The 15,731-nt window shown below is 47.8% G+C and overlaps 1 protein-coding gene across 6 annotated transcripts in view; it reads left to right on the top strand.

The window, feature by feature from the left end:
- Positions 1–9,931: 9,931 nt before the first annotated feature.
- The window catches only part of FAM222B (family with sequence similarity 222 member B), a 28,194-nt gene continuing 22,394 nt past the window's right edge, over positions 9,932–15,731 (top strand). For 2 of the 6 annotated variants that reach the window (XM_019511252.1, XM_019511254.1), the window contains exon 1: positions 13,985–14,878. The gene's annotated coding sequence lies outside the window, so the exon portion shown is untranslated. Of the gene's footprint in view, positions 10,028–10,693; positions 10,736–13,052; positions 13,823–13,984; positions 14,879–15,731 lie in introns of those variants that run through there. The other 4 variants (XM_019511250.1, XM_019511251.1, XM_019511257.1 and 1 more) reach the window with 4 other exon arrangements.

A 15,731-nucleotide genomic window follows, 5' to 3' on the forward strand; every position in this document is an offset into this window, starting at 1 on the left:
GGGGTGCGCAAGATCCTCACAAGGGTGCTTCAGGATGCTGCACCATTGCAGAGCGCCTTGAGATCCTTGCAAGGGTACCCGACATGCTCACAAGGGTGCTGTGGGCTGCCCTGATATCCTTGCAGGGGTGCTCGAGATCCTTACGGGGTGCTTCAGAGTGCTGCAAGGTCCTTGCAGCTTGTCCAGAATCCTCACGAGGGTGCTGTGGGATGCTTTGGCATCCTTGCAGGGGTGCCCAAGATCCTCACTGGGGTGTTTCAGTGCTGCAGAGTGCTACGAGATCCTTGCATGGGTGCCTGAGATCCCCGTGAGAGTGCTGTGGGGTGCTGCTAGATCCTTGCAGTGGTGCAGTGGGATGCTACGGTGCCAAAGGGGACACATATCCTTGCCGTAGGGTGCTATGGTGCCATGGGTGTGCTGAGATCCTTGCAGGGGTGTTACGGGGTGCCCAGAGGTCCTCACAAGGGTGCTGTGGAGCACCGTGGTGCATTGGGGTGCTGTGAGATCTTTGCTTGGCAGCCCTGAGATTCTTGTAGTGGTGCTGCGGGTCACCATGGTGCCTTGGGGAGCCCTGAGATCCTTGTAAGGGTGATCTGGGATGCTGCAGTGCCACGGGGTGGCCTGAGATCCTTGCACGGGAGCCACGGTGCCTTGGGGTGCCCAAGATCCTTGCAAGGGTGATGTGAGGTGCTACGGTGGCACAGGTGCTGCAGGGTGCTGTGGTGCCTTGGGGTCCCCGAGATGCTCGCAAGGGTGCTGTGGGCTGCTGCCGTGGCACAGGGTGACCCGAGATCCTTGCAAGGGTGCTACATGGTGCCTTGGGGTGCCTGAGATCCTCCCAAGGGTGCTCTGGGATGCTGCCATGGGGTGGTCTGAGATCCTTGTGTGGGTGCTGCAGGGTGCAATGGTGCTGTGGGGTGCCCAAGGTCTTTGCAAGGGTGCTGCAGCAAGCATGATAAACCCAGAGATCCCGTACAGAAACTCCTAGCGTTCATCTTCCTGAGCTCTTTGCAGCAGGAGGATTGCTCTCTTGTTTCCCTGTCATCAAAAAAAGGAGCGGCAGCAAACAGCGAGCACTTCCTGAGGGGTGCCATGAGCCACCCAAAAGGCTGAGGACCACGTTTCTGGTGCGACGTTTTCTTGCTCCCTAAGAACTTGAAGTCTGTCAGAGTCCAAGGAAGCAACAGAAGCTCTGAAAAAATGCAGCATTTTAATGGAGATGCAGCTTACTAATGAACCTGGGGGATTAGGAAATAGCGTGAGTGGCCTCCAAGCAGATAAGCTTTTGCTGTCTAGCACCGGAGGGCCCGCCTGAGATGGAGATGCTCACGTGAATGCCAAGTGGCGTCTGGGATCCTGGTCCGGGCACGTGTTTCCTCAGTTCTGGGCAGCTGCGGGCAGACCTTGATCTGGTGCGCCTTGAAATCCCTGCTGTGGGAGGGGCTCGGTAGGGGTGTGCTACCGGAGCAGGAGTACCGGAGGCAGCTGCTCCCGTGATCGAAAGTGGATTTATGGGTATAAAGCTTTGGCCAAGTAGGTAACGCAGTGAGAGAGGCTCTGCTGAAGTAGGTTAAAAAAAACCCAAGGGGGGAAGGGATAAGGGATAGCTTGCCAGCTGGTTAATTACTGAAGATTTTGGAGGAATAAATAGGCCTAAAGAGTCTAAAAACTTCTGGGTAATTGCAGCAGCAGCAACAATGGAACAGACTTGCTTTAATGGAGAATAAACTGTTCTGAAATGGTACTTTTGGGAGAGGAAGATCCAGGCCAGAAATGATATTCAGGGTAATGGGAGGATGAGATGAGGATCTGGCATTCTTCTAAAGATGGCCTACCTCTTTGGGAAGCCTGCGGTCTGAAGGATGTGCTGGCAGTGCTCATAATAGAAATGAAATGGCTTTCACCTGAAATGAAGAGGCTAGAGGGCTGGCCTTCTTTCAGGGAGAGGGTGACAGGTAGAGAAAGTGAGAGCTGGGGGCAGCACTGGATGAATGGACTTCCAATTTATGTGCCCGACTTGAAAGAGTGCTATGAAAAATTGGAAATATTTGAAGAGACTGCATTGAATTATACTGAAGTCCATTCAGCCTGTGACTCGGAAGAGAAGAGTGCCTATCTTTGAAACAGGAGTTGAACAAAAATAGACCCATCTGATATAATAGAAGACATGGGAGAGAAGATTGCTGTTCTTTCACGCTTGGTATATATTTTGTTTGCGGTGGACATAGTTTTTGAAATATTAAAGAAAAAAACCTTTTATGCCGAGATAAAAGAATATGCAGACTGCCTGAAGATTTGTATGAGAGTCTCTGCTGCTTTAATGTTGACAGGAGCGACTCTGCTTTTGATGCCTTATGCATCATGTTATGAATTGTGTTAATGGAATAACGGATGTACTTCCAGCAAAATAAACAACATTTTGCATGAGATGGTGGCTCGGGTTCCTCCTTCCCTCCCTGTTCCCAACTGATCTCCCGTCGTGGCATGGTTTGAAGGGATCGTCTCTGTTAACAGCAGCGTTCTAAAAAGGGACTGAGAAATGCTCACTATTAATGCCTTTCTTCAGCTGTAAAAATGTAGAGGGCTTTTATATTTCCTGTAAATTGGCTTTGTGCTTTAAACAAATGTAACTACAAGTTGATTTAAGTTCTCTGGTAGCTATTTTTTTCCCCTGCGTTTACTTCTGGTGACTGTGGCAAGAGCCATTCTAGTTCAAGAGGTGAAATTAGATTTCTTTTTTTCAAACTGAAGTCTGTTTTTTTCCAGGCATGCAGCAGCCTACTGTGAAATGTGTGCATGCCTTAGCATGTATCCTCTTCTATAATCAGAGTCATGCTTGAATGTGGGGTTGGTGCTTTTTTTTATATGATCCTTTCTGGGCCCTGGGTTTTCTCTCTTAGTCTGCCTTTTCTTTTGTCATCCACCTCTTCACTTCTGTCTGAACTGGCTGACTCTCTCCATCCCAAAACCCACTAACTGGTCCACACAGCTAAGAGAGTTTGCATTTTTTATAACGTACATCAGTGGTTCCCAACCTTTTTAGACTGTGGACTGGAAGTGACCACGCACCTGCAAACTGCAGACTGGAAGTGACCAGCGTACTGTGGACCAGCAGCCAACCCTTTTTCATAGTTAGTATAAAAAAGAGTTGGCTGCTGGTCCACAGTACGCCGGTCACTTCCGGACTTCTGGTCCGGCAGCCAACCCTTCGTGGCCTGGGGGTTGGAAGCCTCTGATGTACACCGTCATCTTTAGTTTATGCACCAGCTTGAATAGTGAGAAAGAGAGGATTAATTTGACAAAATGCAACAATTTCCTTAAAAGTCTGTCTAACATTTCCTCCAAGTTTTAGTAACTCCCGGGACCACCCAGTCTTTACAGAACATAAAAAAGCCACTGAGAACATGGCCCATTGTCTGGTTTGGTAGGAAGTAGTGAGCAAGTGATTAAGGCTCTTAGATAAACGGCTTAAAGTGCATATTTCTGGCACAACGGAGCAGCATCCATTTTCACACTGCTGTAAGAATGAATTGTGATATACATCCCCTCATCGAGTCCGACACAAGCAAGGGCCTCTTTCCCCTCGGTGGGAGTGCTCGTGATGAAAGGCACTACCTTGGATGTTTGAGGGCTCACAGTTTTACCCATGGTGGTTGCCGCAATCTTTTTATATGGTTTTTAACTTCAAAGCATTTTAAGACCATGTTAAACTTCACCCCTGCAAAGGGAGGAGATATACTTCCAGTTAGCATTTTGTATGGAGCTTGCCATATTTCATCCCTCCCACTGCCATGTTTACATTTTTTTCAATGTCAAAGTTTAATTCTAGCAATCCATGTGTGGCAGCATTTTTATACCCACCCTCCCCCCTCTGGAGCGTCTTGGTATTTTAACTCACTAGGGAGGAGAAGACTTGTGGCACTTGATTGGCACAAAGCACTGTTAGGATCCAGAAACCCTGCATTAAGCACTGTGAAAGCATATTCTAATCGGGCCATGTTTTCATTGGACATCACACTTCTTAAATATTCCATTGATTATTTCAGTGACTTATAGCTTGGCTTCGCTCCTTGTCTGGCACGAGGCAAATCTGGATGTAACAAAGACTGGTGTGTTCTTGAGTCGCAGATCAGGCTGTATAGATGCTTACTTTTCCTGCTACTCGCCTTGTCAAAACTTCGTTAGACCTGATTTTGTGCGATGCTCCTGGAAACTTGCAACTTTTAAAACCCGCTAAGGTCTGTAGGCGACCCGGTATTTGTTGCCACAGCTTCTACCCTCCGTTTAGTGAGCTGCATTTTTGTTTGCTGTTTGCACCGTCCTGTTTGTTCTTTGTTTGGCGTAATGTCATCACAAATACGTGGCTGTGCACAGGGATCCAAACCGTTGATGTCTGTCTCCACCTTATGGGGAGTGGGGATTGGAGACCCTTTGCGTGGCTTTTGGACTTGCACGTGGCGTCTCCTCTGTTTGATCCAAATTAAGATGTGGAATATCTTCTGTAGCGTTTGAAGGGCTCTGCTGCATTTCTGAAACCAGGTTGCATGCATGTGCTATCCACGTAACTGAACCGATCTAACCACCAAGACAAATGCGCAGATGAACTTGTCCAAGAAAGATTTATTGCAAAACTGTTCGTGGTAAATGCAACACTGGGAATTTTAGTCTTCGACAAGCTCCGACCTAAAAATGATTATATGCGTTACTCAAATCCATAACAGAACCCTATATTGTATCTAGTGTCTCCAGTGACATACATCTTCAGTGCGGTTCAGCTTGCAGTCGAGGAGAAATTACGGGAAGTATATCTATTTTTTAATTTCTTGCAATGTCTAGCATAGTCATGTGACAAAAAGGTTAATCACAAAAGTGAAGTTATTTTTAGGTTTGTTTGTTTGTTTTAAATCAGTAAGTCAAAAACGATCTGCCAAGTGATATGTTGCTGACGTATTCGGTGCAGACAGCCCAATTAGGATGCTGTATATTGTTTCCAGTGGGGTTCTGATTGTTTCTAAAATGGGAACCATGTGAGAGCAAGTGGAAATGGGTGAAGTGACATGCTTTGCTATTCACAGTGAGTCTAGTATTGAGTTGTCTTTTCTTGAATGTGACTTCTCATGATTTGTCCTGAGAACAGATAAAATATTTTGGTGTTCTCCTTTCTCTTTGCTCCACAGCTGAGATGATCACCAAGTTCAGCTCTCCCCAAATAATATCTTTCTTTTGTGTGATGGCCATGGGGCTCCTGGCAGAGCAAAGTGACCAACCTCTAGAGGTACCATAAAGGCAAGGAATGAAAATTAGGTATTATTCCCTTGTTTTCTTCAATGAGCATATTGCTCATTTTAGTAGTCAGTGTGGTGGGTTTTATGCATTCGCTGCTCCCCTTCTATAAAAACACCCTGCCATCCATATTCTTGCTTTCATACTGTCGAGGTTTTGAGCGTGTTGTATTTTGCAGTCTTGTCCTTTGCTGTGAGTACTGTCGTCCCTACCCCTGCTGCTCCTCTTCATCTCTCCTGTCTCTACGTAGCGTGCGGCATTTATGTACCTAGAGAAGTACCATCTTAATTTTAAGGTCAGACTCCACTTACACTAGTAGTTTTCTTTTAAAAGAAATAATGTGCAACATAAAGCTCATCATACGAGCATTAAAAAATGACACGTACTCCACAGTCTTCGGGGCAGGTGTCTTCCACGGCTCTGTTGCCAGTATGGCACGGTACAATATACGTCCTTCCCCCCTGGAAAGGACAGTCCTTTGTGATAACCCATCTGTCCAGCAAGGTCCGTGGCCTTCACACTTCCATCGCTTCTGTTGTCGGTTTCCTTAGGCTGTTTGGTCTTCTCAGTTGCAGAAATCCTGGCGGACCTTTTCTCTGTGTGCGTCTGCAGTCATCGGAAACCACGTGCAATTCACTCCGCTTACCGGGTCAAAGCCTGCAACATGTGAGAATTGAGCATTGGCTTTATATTGGTTATCATTGGCTTTCGTTTTTATGACGGGATTTACTTCCATTTTATTTTCTCGGTTCTGCCAGTTAATGGGACTGCACGGAAACAAAGTCCGGTGCTTTTGTGATTGCTGTGGGAGTTTAATGGACAAGGAGAAAGATTCGGTTTTAGTGCTGGAGGGAAACTGGGTGTTCGTTGAAGTTTGCCAGATTCACGATTCACAAGTTTACTCACCTCGTCTTTCTCTCCAGCCTTTGGGAAGCCGTTCTTCCGGGGTGCCAGCTCTCGCTTCTCCGCTGCGCGATCCAGCTGCACGTGAAGTGGGCGTCTGCTTACTAGAGCTCTTAATTCAGAGATTCTTGAGCTCACAAGTGCCCATGGCTAAAGTGCACTCTTCTCAAAACCGGCACCTGGAAAGGCCAGGGCAGGCTCATGAAAGTGGCTCTTACCAGCCTCAGAAATTCTTTTTGTTCACGCCACTGTTTGACTTATTTCACATTTGGGCAGGCTTCAAGTATGTGGGTTTAGAAACAGCTTGTTTTGGAAGAAGTCACTTTTCAGACATTTACCAGATGACATTTACCATACTATTCTAAGTAATCCCTACTCCGTTCTGCTGCGGTCTGTGGCTTCAGTATGAAGATCCTGCAAGATTTCATTTAGTCCTTATCTGATTTCACACAGTATTGCTTAGGAATTTGATTTCCCCCCCACTCCATGCTAGACAAGCATTTGGGAAACCTTTTGTTTGTGCTCTGATTGTCCTTTGTTTCTGCTTGTTTGCTAGGGTGATTTAAAAAAAAAAAAAAACAAAACAAAACAAAACATTGAAAACAATCCAGGTGTTTTCTGGTGACATGATTTGAATTGGTATAATTAAACCTCAGTAGGGCTTGTTACTTTAACGATCCGGAAATTGAAGAAAATAAAACCTACTCTAAAAATTGGGATGATTAGTAAATTGTATATTTTTGTGGGTGTTCCCATATACGTGGCGTCATTTTTCAGCACGTCTTCCCATGTACAGATTAATAGTAGATGCACTTGCAAGCCCAAACCAAAAATCATAGGAAGTTAGAAGTTGCTGTGCGGTATGCAGTCCAAATGACAACCAGCTGAACAGATTCAAAGCACTGGAGGAACAAATTAACATTCTGCCTGCTACCATCTAGTGCAAGAGACAGAAATTGCAGCTGATTATCAAAATCCCAATCATTCTTTTAGCACTTCCAATTTGGCAAGGCTCTCTCCACGAGTGGGCTTTTATTTATTCCTTGATGTTGAGGAATTGGATAATTTTCCAGGATTGATGAAGACTATGGCTTTGAGTGCCTGGATCCTCATAGTTTTTATGACATTTATAAAATGCCTGTGCACTATGTTTAAGAAAAATTGCCTTTTGTTGTGTAGGGTTTATATGCCGCTTGAATGTGTTCTGCTCTATTTACTTGTCATTCCATGCTAGGATTTGAACCACTTGATTTATGAATAACTCATTGCTGTTGAAATAAAATTAAAGTGGCTGTTGCAGTTATTTAAGAGGCAATTAAATTTGATTTCATTCTTATGTAGTGTCTGCTACGAAAGTGCATAAAACTTGGTGTCTACAGATGGAAGTCAGATTTCTGAAATGTTTAGCGCTTAATTTTCTTGATAATCCATATGCGATACTCCTGGGACTTCCAGGTAGGTGTTCAATTAAAATCTCGTACCAATGGGTTAGATACTGGAAGTGCAGTAAGAAAATATGGCAGCCGTTCTGTGTTCGATGGTCTTGGGGCGACCTTTAAACACGACGGCTTGTTTAGAGAGAGGAATAAGCCAGGACAAAAGTAGCTTCTGCCTGGGTCTTCTAACTTCTCTTGGAAAGTCAGCAAAGATGAATAAACAGGTTGTGACGTTGGCCTGGGCCTGTAGATTCCTACAGGAATAAATGATTTGTGCAGGAAAATGCCAGCTCTCCCATCTGAGAATGAATAGATCCGTTACGTGATATTGCAGAGCTGTGGTCCGAGAGGGGCAAGCACAGCCCAAAATGCAAATGATATCAGAAAGCGCTGTGTGTGGAGCCCCACAATCTTTGTCTTTTGTTAGTACTAAGCCCAATAAATGATGAGTAGGCAGCAGTTTCAGTGCATGTGCCAATTAAAATTACTTTTGACTGCCACGTTTCTTATCACAGGAAGAAAAGAGAAATTTCCGTGAATTATATGTGCGCTGGGTGCGTGTCCTGATTTTCGTTGTTGGCAGGTGGAGGGTTTGAGAGTAATTTGCTTTTCAACAACAAAACAGTTTCCCTGGTTTGTATTTTTTTAAATAACCGAGTCAAGTATAAGCGTTCCACAGTTTTATTTCAACTAACTGGACAAGTTTACACATGCAAGCTTTTGGAGTTGCAGTGTTTCTGTCGGGAACACCTGGATGGTGGAGGAAATGATTTGTTCCATCTCCAAAGGTGTAGTGAGATCCCTTTAGCTATTTTATGCACATGGTACTGAACACAAGATGATGAAGAGCTCAAAGGGCAGTGCGTCCAGTATTTGCTTCAGGTTCCAACTCGTGGGCATGATCGGGCATCGAGAAGTTTAGCGTTGGTTAAATCTCTCCGTTAGAACATACTGCAAAGGAAGTATTGTGTGCATTTGTCCTTCAGCCCCCTGAACACTTATCGGAACCAAAATGAAGCAGGAGAAGCTTCCCAGGATAACTTATTTCTGGTCGAGTGACTGATTTTTTTCAGTCTCCCAGTCCTGTGCCCGTCTCTCTCTGACTCACTGTGCAGTGTGAGGCAGATGACTTGGCATCTGGCACAGGCTTCTCCCCCTTCAGCACAGCCAGCAGCAAAGAAAGGAGCAGACCCCAACTTCCCCAACTCCATGCCTGCGTTTTGCAGTCCGGGGCATTGATGGGCTCAGCTCCTCCTGCCTTCACGCCACGCATCATTGTGGGCCTCCGCTTCCCCAGCTATCCCGCACGATACCCCTTCAGAGTGTGAAGGATTATTTCATTAATGCTCCAAGGCTTCAGAGGGAGGATGCTTGTTGAAATGCAGAGCTTGATTTGAGCCCTCCACATTTTGGAGGAGGATTAGTGCTGGCACCAGCTTTTTATGGCTGACTTTTAATGCCTCCATTGTGCTACCAGGCAAGGCTTTAACAGCCGGCTCTGATGAGCGCTCCAATAATTACCCCTTCCCCCCAAAAAACCACCCTGTTTACAAGATGACAACGTCAAAGCGTCTCCAGCGTATTTTTAGAAATATGTATCGCCGTTTCGGTATCCGCGCACAGTGGAAGAGGCAGTGGCCTCTGTGGGGGGTTGCCATTTTAATACTTCCCAGCAGGGCGCCTATTTTGATGATGCAGATTAGGACTGGAAGAAGAGGCTTAGCCAGAAAGTATAGGGAAAGTATCAGGGACCAGAAACATTAAAGAGGGTTGTTAGGCAACGAGCGTGTATGTGTCTGTGTGTGTCTGCGTCTAGCCTGCTTTTATTTAGCAGGGAAGTTAAGAAAACCCTAGCTCGCTCTTTGAAGCCTGACTCCAAGCCCCCATTAGCCTGTCTCAAAGGGCAGAGCCCCCTTTCCTGGCTTTCGGGATGCTTGTCCTGTGCTCACTCTTCTCCCAGTCTGCCCTGGCTCCCTGCCCAGGTGCCCGGCACTGCTCTGCAGGTGGAAGTGCAGCCGCCCTGGTGCTGCCCTTGCAGCTCGGCCTGCCGTCCCTACCCACGTTGGGCTCCGGTACCTGGCGGAGCCCACCTGCCAGGCAGCCCCGGAGCAGCAGGGAGGCTGGGGGGGTGCCCAGGCAGGGCAGGTGCCCCAGCCTCCCCGGGCGGCTTGGGCAGCTAACAAAGGGCTGGCGGCCACCAATCGCCGGCTGCCCGGTCGCCCCTCCCGCCGCCCGGCTCGCCGGGGCCGGGGCTGCCATTGGCGGCAGGCGGCCGTCCGTCAGCCCCGGGGAGGGGCCGGTTTCCGGGAGCTGAGCTGAGCCGAGCCGGGAGGATGTCTGCAGCGGCCCCGGCCCCGGCCCCAAGCATGGGGGCTCTGTGCATCGCCTCTGCCAGCCGACACCCGGTAAGCCTCGCGGGCACCTGGGGCCTGGCCGCGTCCTGCGGGGCCAGGGCATGCCCTTCCCACTGGGGCCAAGCACCCGGCCTGCAGCCGTGCCCTGCCCGGCCCCCGTTCCACTGGAAGCAGGAGGGGGGCTGCTCCCCAGTTCCCCGGTGTCACCCCGCGGGCTCCCCCAGCCTGCGGCTGCTCTCTAGGGTAAGCAAGCTGCGCTCCCCAGCTCTTCCTAGCCCAGCGGATGTTTGCGCTCTCTCCCCCGGCTCTGGGCTGGCCCCGGCAGGAATTGTTGCAGCCTCACCGCTTCTTTCGTCCTCCCAGCCAGGAAGTCACAGAACTGCCTTTCCTCTGAGGGGCCAGCCTTTCGGAAGCCTAAATCACAAAAGAGCAAGGCAGCCCCCAGCGTAGCTCCTCTGTGCCGTGCCCTGGCTTTTATTGCAAGCCTGGTGTATAATGAGGAGGTGGCAGGACAGCACAGGTCGGAGAGACTTGGAGGATTGTGCAGGAACTGCAAAGGTGAAGTGGTGGCCCCTGCGCTTTTCACCTCTGGGAAGACCCCCCCTCCCCTTCTGCAGTTGTATTGCACGGCATTAATTTTTTATTGTCAGTTTAATTTTTCGGGCTTCAATATTTAATAGTAATGGCATGCTGTATGTCACCGTGATTTCCCCACAGAGCTGCATGCTAAGGAAGGAGCATTCAGATGCGTGGTCGTAGGTATGTCCGTCCTCGTCCCTCTCATTTAACTTGGATGCAAAAGAAGAACAGCTGATGGCTTCCTGTGGGCAAACGATTGCTGTGCTATGGCCGAGCCGCTTTGTGCTATTGGAACCCAAGTAGCTGCTTTGATTTTTGCCAACGACATTTTATGTTCTGTTCCGTTTGTTTTGTGAGCGAGGGGGCTTAATGGGAGGGGGGCACCAGCCTTGAGTCCCCTCAGAGGGGGAGAGCCTTTATCAAAGGCTTCAGGGATACAAATCGATTCCTTTCACATGCTGAAGGAGCGGAATAAGATTGCTATTGAGCTTCTCTAAATGATCGGCAAACCCTTGCATGCTGAAATGTTTGGGCTTAGCCTTTTTTTTTAAGGCTGGGGGTAGGCTCTTGTCCCTCAAGGTGAGAAGATAAAAGAGAATTGTGGCTGCATTTACACGATGGTGCTTTTCAACTGTTGTTTCAAGCTGGTCGGGCACTTCTGCAACTAAATCCCATGTGTGTTTAGAGAAAGGGGCCGTTCCCGGAGATTTACTGGAGGGGGCCGAACTTCTGAAAAAAGCTGTTCACCACGCGCCTGAAACGGGGGTAGAGGACACAGCAGAGCCGGTTATCTGTTTGCAGCTCCGATAAGGAGGTGGAATAGATTGCTGGCCCGTTTCTGAACTCTGCTTAATGAATGGTTGCTAGGCAAATTGCATCTCAATCAGGTTAATCCTCGAGATGTCATTTACAGGTCTGCTCTTTGTGAGGCCAGAACTATGTGCTTTCCAACTGTACAGGCCAGAAACTGCTGGCAAAGCAGCTTCAAATAGCTTGTTCAAGAACTGGGTGTATATATGTTGCTGAGTGGCCCGATTTAAAGTGCTTGGTGTCACAGGGCCGTCATTTCACGGACATGTGGTAGGTTAGATATCCAGTGATAAATAGGAGACGGCAATGTCATTAGTACCTTTCCGGGATCAGCACAGTAGCTAGCTTAACTCTTTGGCGTTGGATTAAGGTGAAAAATGTCTTGCTGCTCCCCTTTGACGGCGCCTCTGGGTAGTGGCAGGTGTTTCAGTTCTGAGTGAATTGGCTGCGGGTCCCGGCGAGGTTCTGATGGGATGAGGCAACCTTCTGCAAACTGAGGGATGGGATTGCCAAACCGAGACGGAAATGTGGGACGGCGTAGAAGGCCAACAAATAAGGAGTTCCCAAACTGAGAAAGGGGGCAGCAGGATCCCTCTGGCCTGGCCCCCTTGCCCGTGGCATCGGGCCCAGACGTGAGGCCAGGCGGGCTGGCGCGAGGCTACCTGTGAGATGGGGAAGAAAGTCCATTGAACCGGGATTCGGAGAATTAATTACACTTGCCAGGGAGTCCGGCCAAAATGTCCTCTGCTCCCAGTTCAGTCCAAAGAAGAGCATGCAGTTTCATAATGTGGTTAAACTTTAACAGATCTCTGCACAACAGAAGATAATAAGGCACTTGCTTTTAACTGATTTTCCACGAGAGAAATTTTATTGCAAATAAGAATGTTGCTCTCTGATTGAGTCCTCTTTGCTCTTACTCCGAAGGTGTTCTTTGCGTTTTATGTCATCGGATATTGAACTAGGGTCAGTGCAAATTAAAGAGTGTACAGTAGTGAAGAGTGAAAATGCTCTGGGCTTGGTTAACACTGAATGCATTTTAGAAATGGCTAATAATACCGCAGCTTGAAATGAAATGTGGGTTTGTGTTGAATAGCTATAATATTAGTCTTTCATGAGGAGTCGTTACAGGAACTTACTAGAGTTTAAATGACTTGGGCTTGGTTTGGGGCTAAATGAAAGTAGTAGGACTTCAAAACCGGCTTTGAGTATGAGGATCTTTAAATGGTAGGTGCTTTATTCAAGATTGTTTCAAACCGTTTAAAAATAATACCCATCTAGTTTAAAGGAGAAGAATAGGGCCTATGCAGAAGGTACCACTTCTGTCACCAGCAGAACAAAGGCAGCACCTGGACTGTTGCAGGAGGAAGAAAGAGGTTGGGTGACCGAATCCTGCGAGTCCGGAGCGGTGGTGTTTTGTTCCCCTGCAAGTCGAGATATTGTTCCTGGCTGCTGAATCAGGGGCCTGTCTGGCGAGTACAAGACAAGAGCAATACACAACCAGTTTGTCATAGCTAGAAGTTTTGCCTAAAGTGATATTTCAGGTGGTTGAATTGGGCCGGAAACGCTTGTTAAGAGCCTCTAATATCCATGCGGTACATCAGGAACAGTTCCCTCTCCACCCCGAGAGTCTCCCGCTGCTCTGAACAGAGGTCTGTCGTGTGGCAGAAGCGTGCGCCTGCCCCTGGGCACCAGCACCCTCAAAGCAAGGGGGCGAAAGCTGCTGTCCCTAAACTCTGCCTTGATTCCTGTCTGGCCAAAACGGACACACAGCTTCAGCCTCTCCCTTCCCTTTGAATTGTAGGATTTATGTCTGCACCGATTTCATTCCTCACGCTTTGTGGCGGGCTTTGTCTGGTCCAAATTGTAACCTGGGAAGCCATAAGATTAAAACCTTGGTTCTCGCAGTGTTATCAAGGTCCCTGCTCTGTCTTGCATCTGCTCGTTAGCTGCAGGATCTATTAGGTGAGTTTGTGAACTTTCCACCTGACGGCAGGTCTTTCTTGTACGAATGTTCAGGAGGGTTGCTGAGTCCTAAAACTCCCTTCTAAAACCTTCAGTACGACTGATTTAAAGCAAATGATTTGCTGGGCTCCTTGATCTTCTGCTTTAGGCTTGGCTGCACAACTTGACTGTTAAGAAGTCTGGCTATTTCCTTGACCAGAAAAAAAGGGGAATCTTTCAAATCCTTAAGAGTGCTTGTGGCTTGCAGCAAGAAGCAAAGAGCCAGTTTGTTTCTAAGGAGATCTCGTTCTGGAGTTGGATGGGCTGAGCGCCTCTTGATGATTTACAAAGCGTCGTTCTGCTAATACAGCGCACATTGATCAGATGGGATGCTCCACTCTGGGAGACAAATGTCGTCTTCTGCTAGCGGTACCCAGCTCTCTTCTTGTGGATTTTCATTCCTAGCTGGTGTGGCACAGTGGGGCCTGTGGGAACTGTATCGCAGAGAAAGAATGGGTTATTTATTGAAGCAATCTTTGCAGTTTGAAGATGTTTCTTTTGACCGTCCCCTCTTCCCTGAAGATGTAAGATATGTGCCCTGAGCGAGAGTGCTGGGTGGGCTCTTTTGGCGTCTGTTTTGACGGGGGTCTGTTGCTGCGTGGCAGAACAGGTCCTCTCAGCAGGGGATCTGTGGAGCCGGCACGCTCAAAACAAGTTACCTTCCTTTTTTCCCCCTCTTTGCTGCTTTGGGGATTGCTTACCCCAGATTTCACCCCCAGCACCTCAATTTTTGTTTGGGTCCGGGTCCGTTTTCCCCACTCGTTGCCTTTTTGCAAAATATCAAAGCAGCGCTGAAAGATGTGCTCTTAACTTTTAGGTTTATAATTTCAGCAGGCAGTTCCTTGATCTGCTCTGGCAGTCTGGACCTCGGCACCTTTTGTCTTATTCCAAGGACACGTTGCAGCTTATTCCTCCTCCTTTATCAGCAAACATAATCTCCACTGGCATTTATCTGTGTCAAAAGACAAATGATGAAGGAGCAGGAGACTGCAGTAGTGGGAAACGGGCTTACATGTGTAATGGAAATATTTAGCTTTTAAATTCAAGTCACCCTGTGGAACAGAGACTGTTTTCTGCATTGGCTACTTGTAAGGTGGTGCTGGTGATGTTCACTTTTAAGATGCCAACTACTCCAAAGGCTGGCAAAGCGTGCCAGCAGCTAATACTGGCACAGGCATTCCTGCAATGCTTTTTCTCCTCATTGAAAGCCTTTTGCGTATATCAGCAGCGGAAGGTAGCATTAGATTTGAGAAACAAGCATTGCACACTCTGTAAGTGCTTTATTTTTTGCCTGCTTTGTAAGCCGAACAGGTGTGCAAACTGCAGTCGGTACACCCGCGTGGCATCTGAGTGCTGCTCAGCAGTGCAGGCGGAGGTGAGAAAGCTACCACACAGTTGAGACAAAGTCCCACATTTTCCATAATGCCCTGAAGAAGCAGCTCTGACTTCAGTTCTACAAGAGCACATCTGTGAGCTTCCCGCTGGGCTGCGTCGCAGCTTGGAGAGCCCCAGGTAAGCCAGAAAGCACATGTTACTGCCAGGCTAGACGAGGATTCTGATTAGTGTCATCCGTATCAAAATCAGGACCGCGGCTGTCAGCGTTCGTGAACGTTCGCTTGTGCATTACAGTCCCAGAATGTGCTTTAAGCAACGCATGTCTCTCTCTTTGCATTAAAAAGGCAGATTCAGCTTTTCAAAGGGAGTTGATAAATTGCTTTTCATTAAAGGTATGAGTGCCAAAGGGTTGAGCATGCCTTCCAAGAAAAAACATTAATTACAGCTTCTGCAGAGCTTTTATCCATTGCAGAGTTATAAACCGTACAAATGCAGTTCACTGAAGGGGGAATGTTTAGTCTTCCTACCACCTTAACGGTTTTGGAAGCTTTAGTGAGATCAGTGAGAACATTTGCCGGCAAGTCGTCTCGGCCTTGATGCCGGGAGAGGCCGGCATCTGTTTAAAAAGAACTGGCGCTGGCCTTTCGCAGGGTTCAGGCAAAGGGGTCCTATGCTGCCTTGCGTCGGGGATGTGAAACAGGGATCTTGAACCATTTCTGGTTGTCATAGTACAGATTTGTGGCAGTTGTGCATGAATGCATTGAGTTCCTCTCTACATCTTAGTTGCAACTATGGGGCATTTGTGTGTCCGCCGAGTCCACTCCACCTCTTCTGTCCCAGGCTAAGAGAATCCAGCTTTGGCTTGGCTCTGTGCTAGATTGTTGCACAGTGATAACGGGCTTCTTATTCTGACCCGTGGGCATGTGAAAAGCTACTTGCCACAGATGAGCTAGGAAATGTCTTGTAGCAAGCGGGAGGCCTTTTGCAGCCTTTCATGGGAACAAGGCTTTTTTTTTTTTTTTTTTTTTTT

The sequence above is a fragment of the Gavialis gangeticus genome, unplaced genomic scaffold, assembly GCF_001723915.1.
Source record: "Gavialis gangeticus isolate Ggan-Ray unplaced genomic scaffold, GavGan_comp1, whole genome shotgun sequence".
Lineage (NCBI taxonomy): Eukaryota > Metazoa > Chordata > Crocodylia > Gavialidae > Gavialis > Gavialis gangeticus.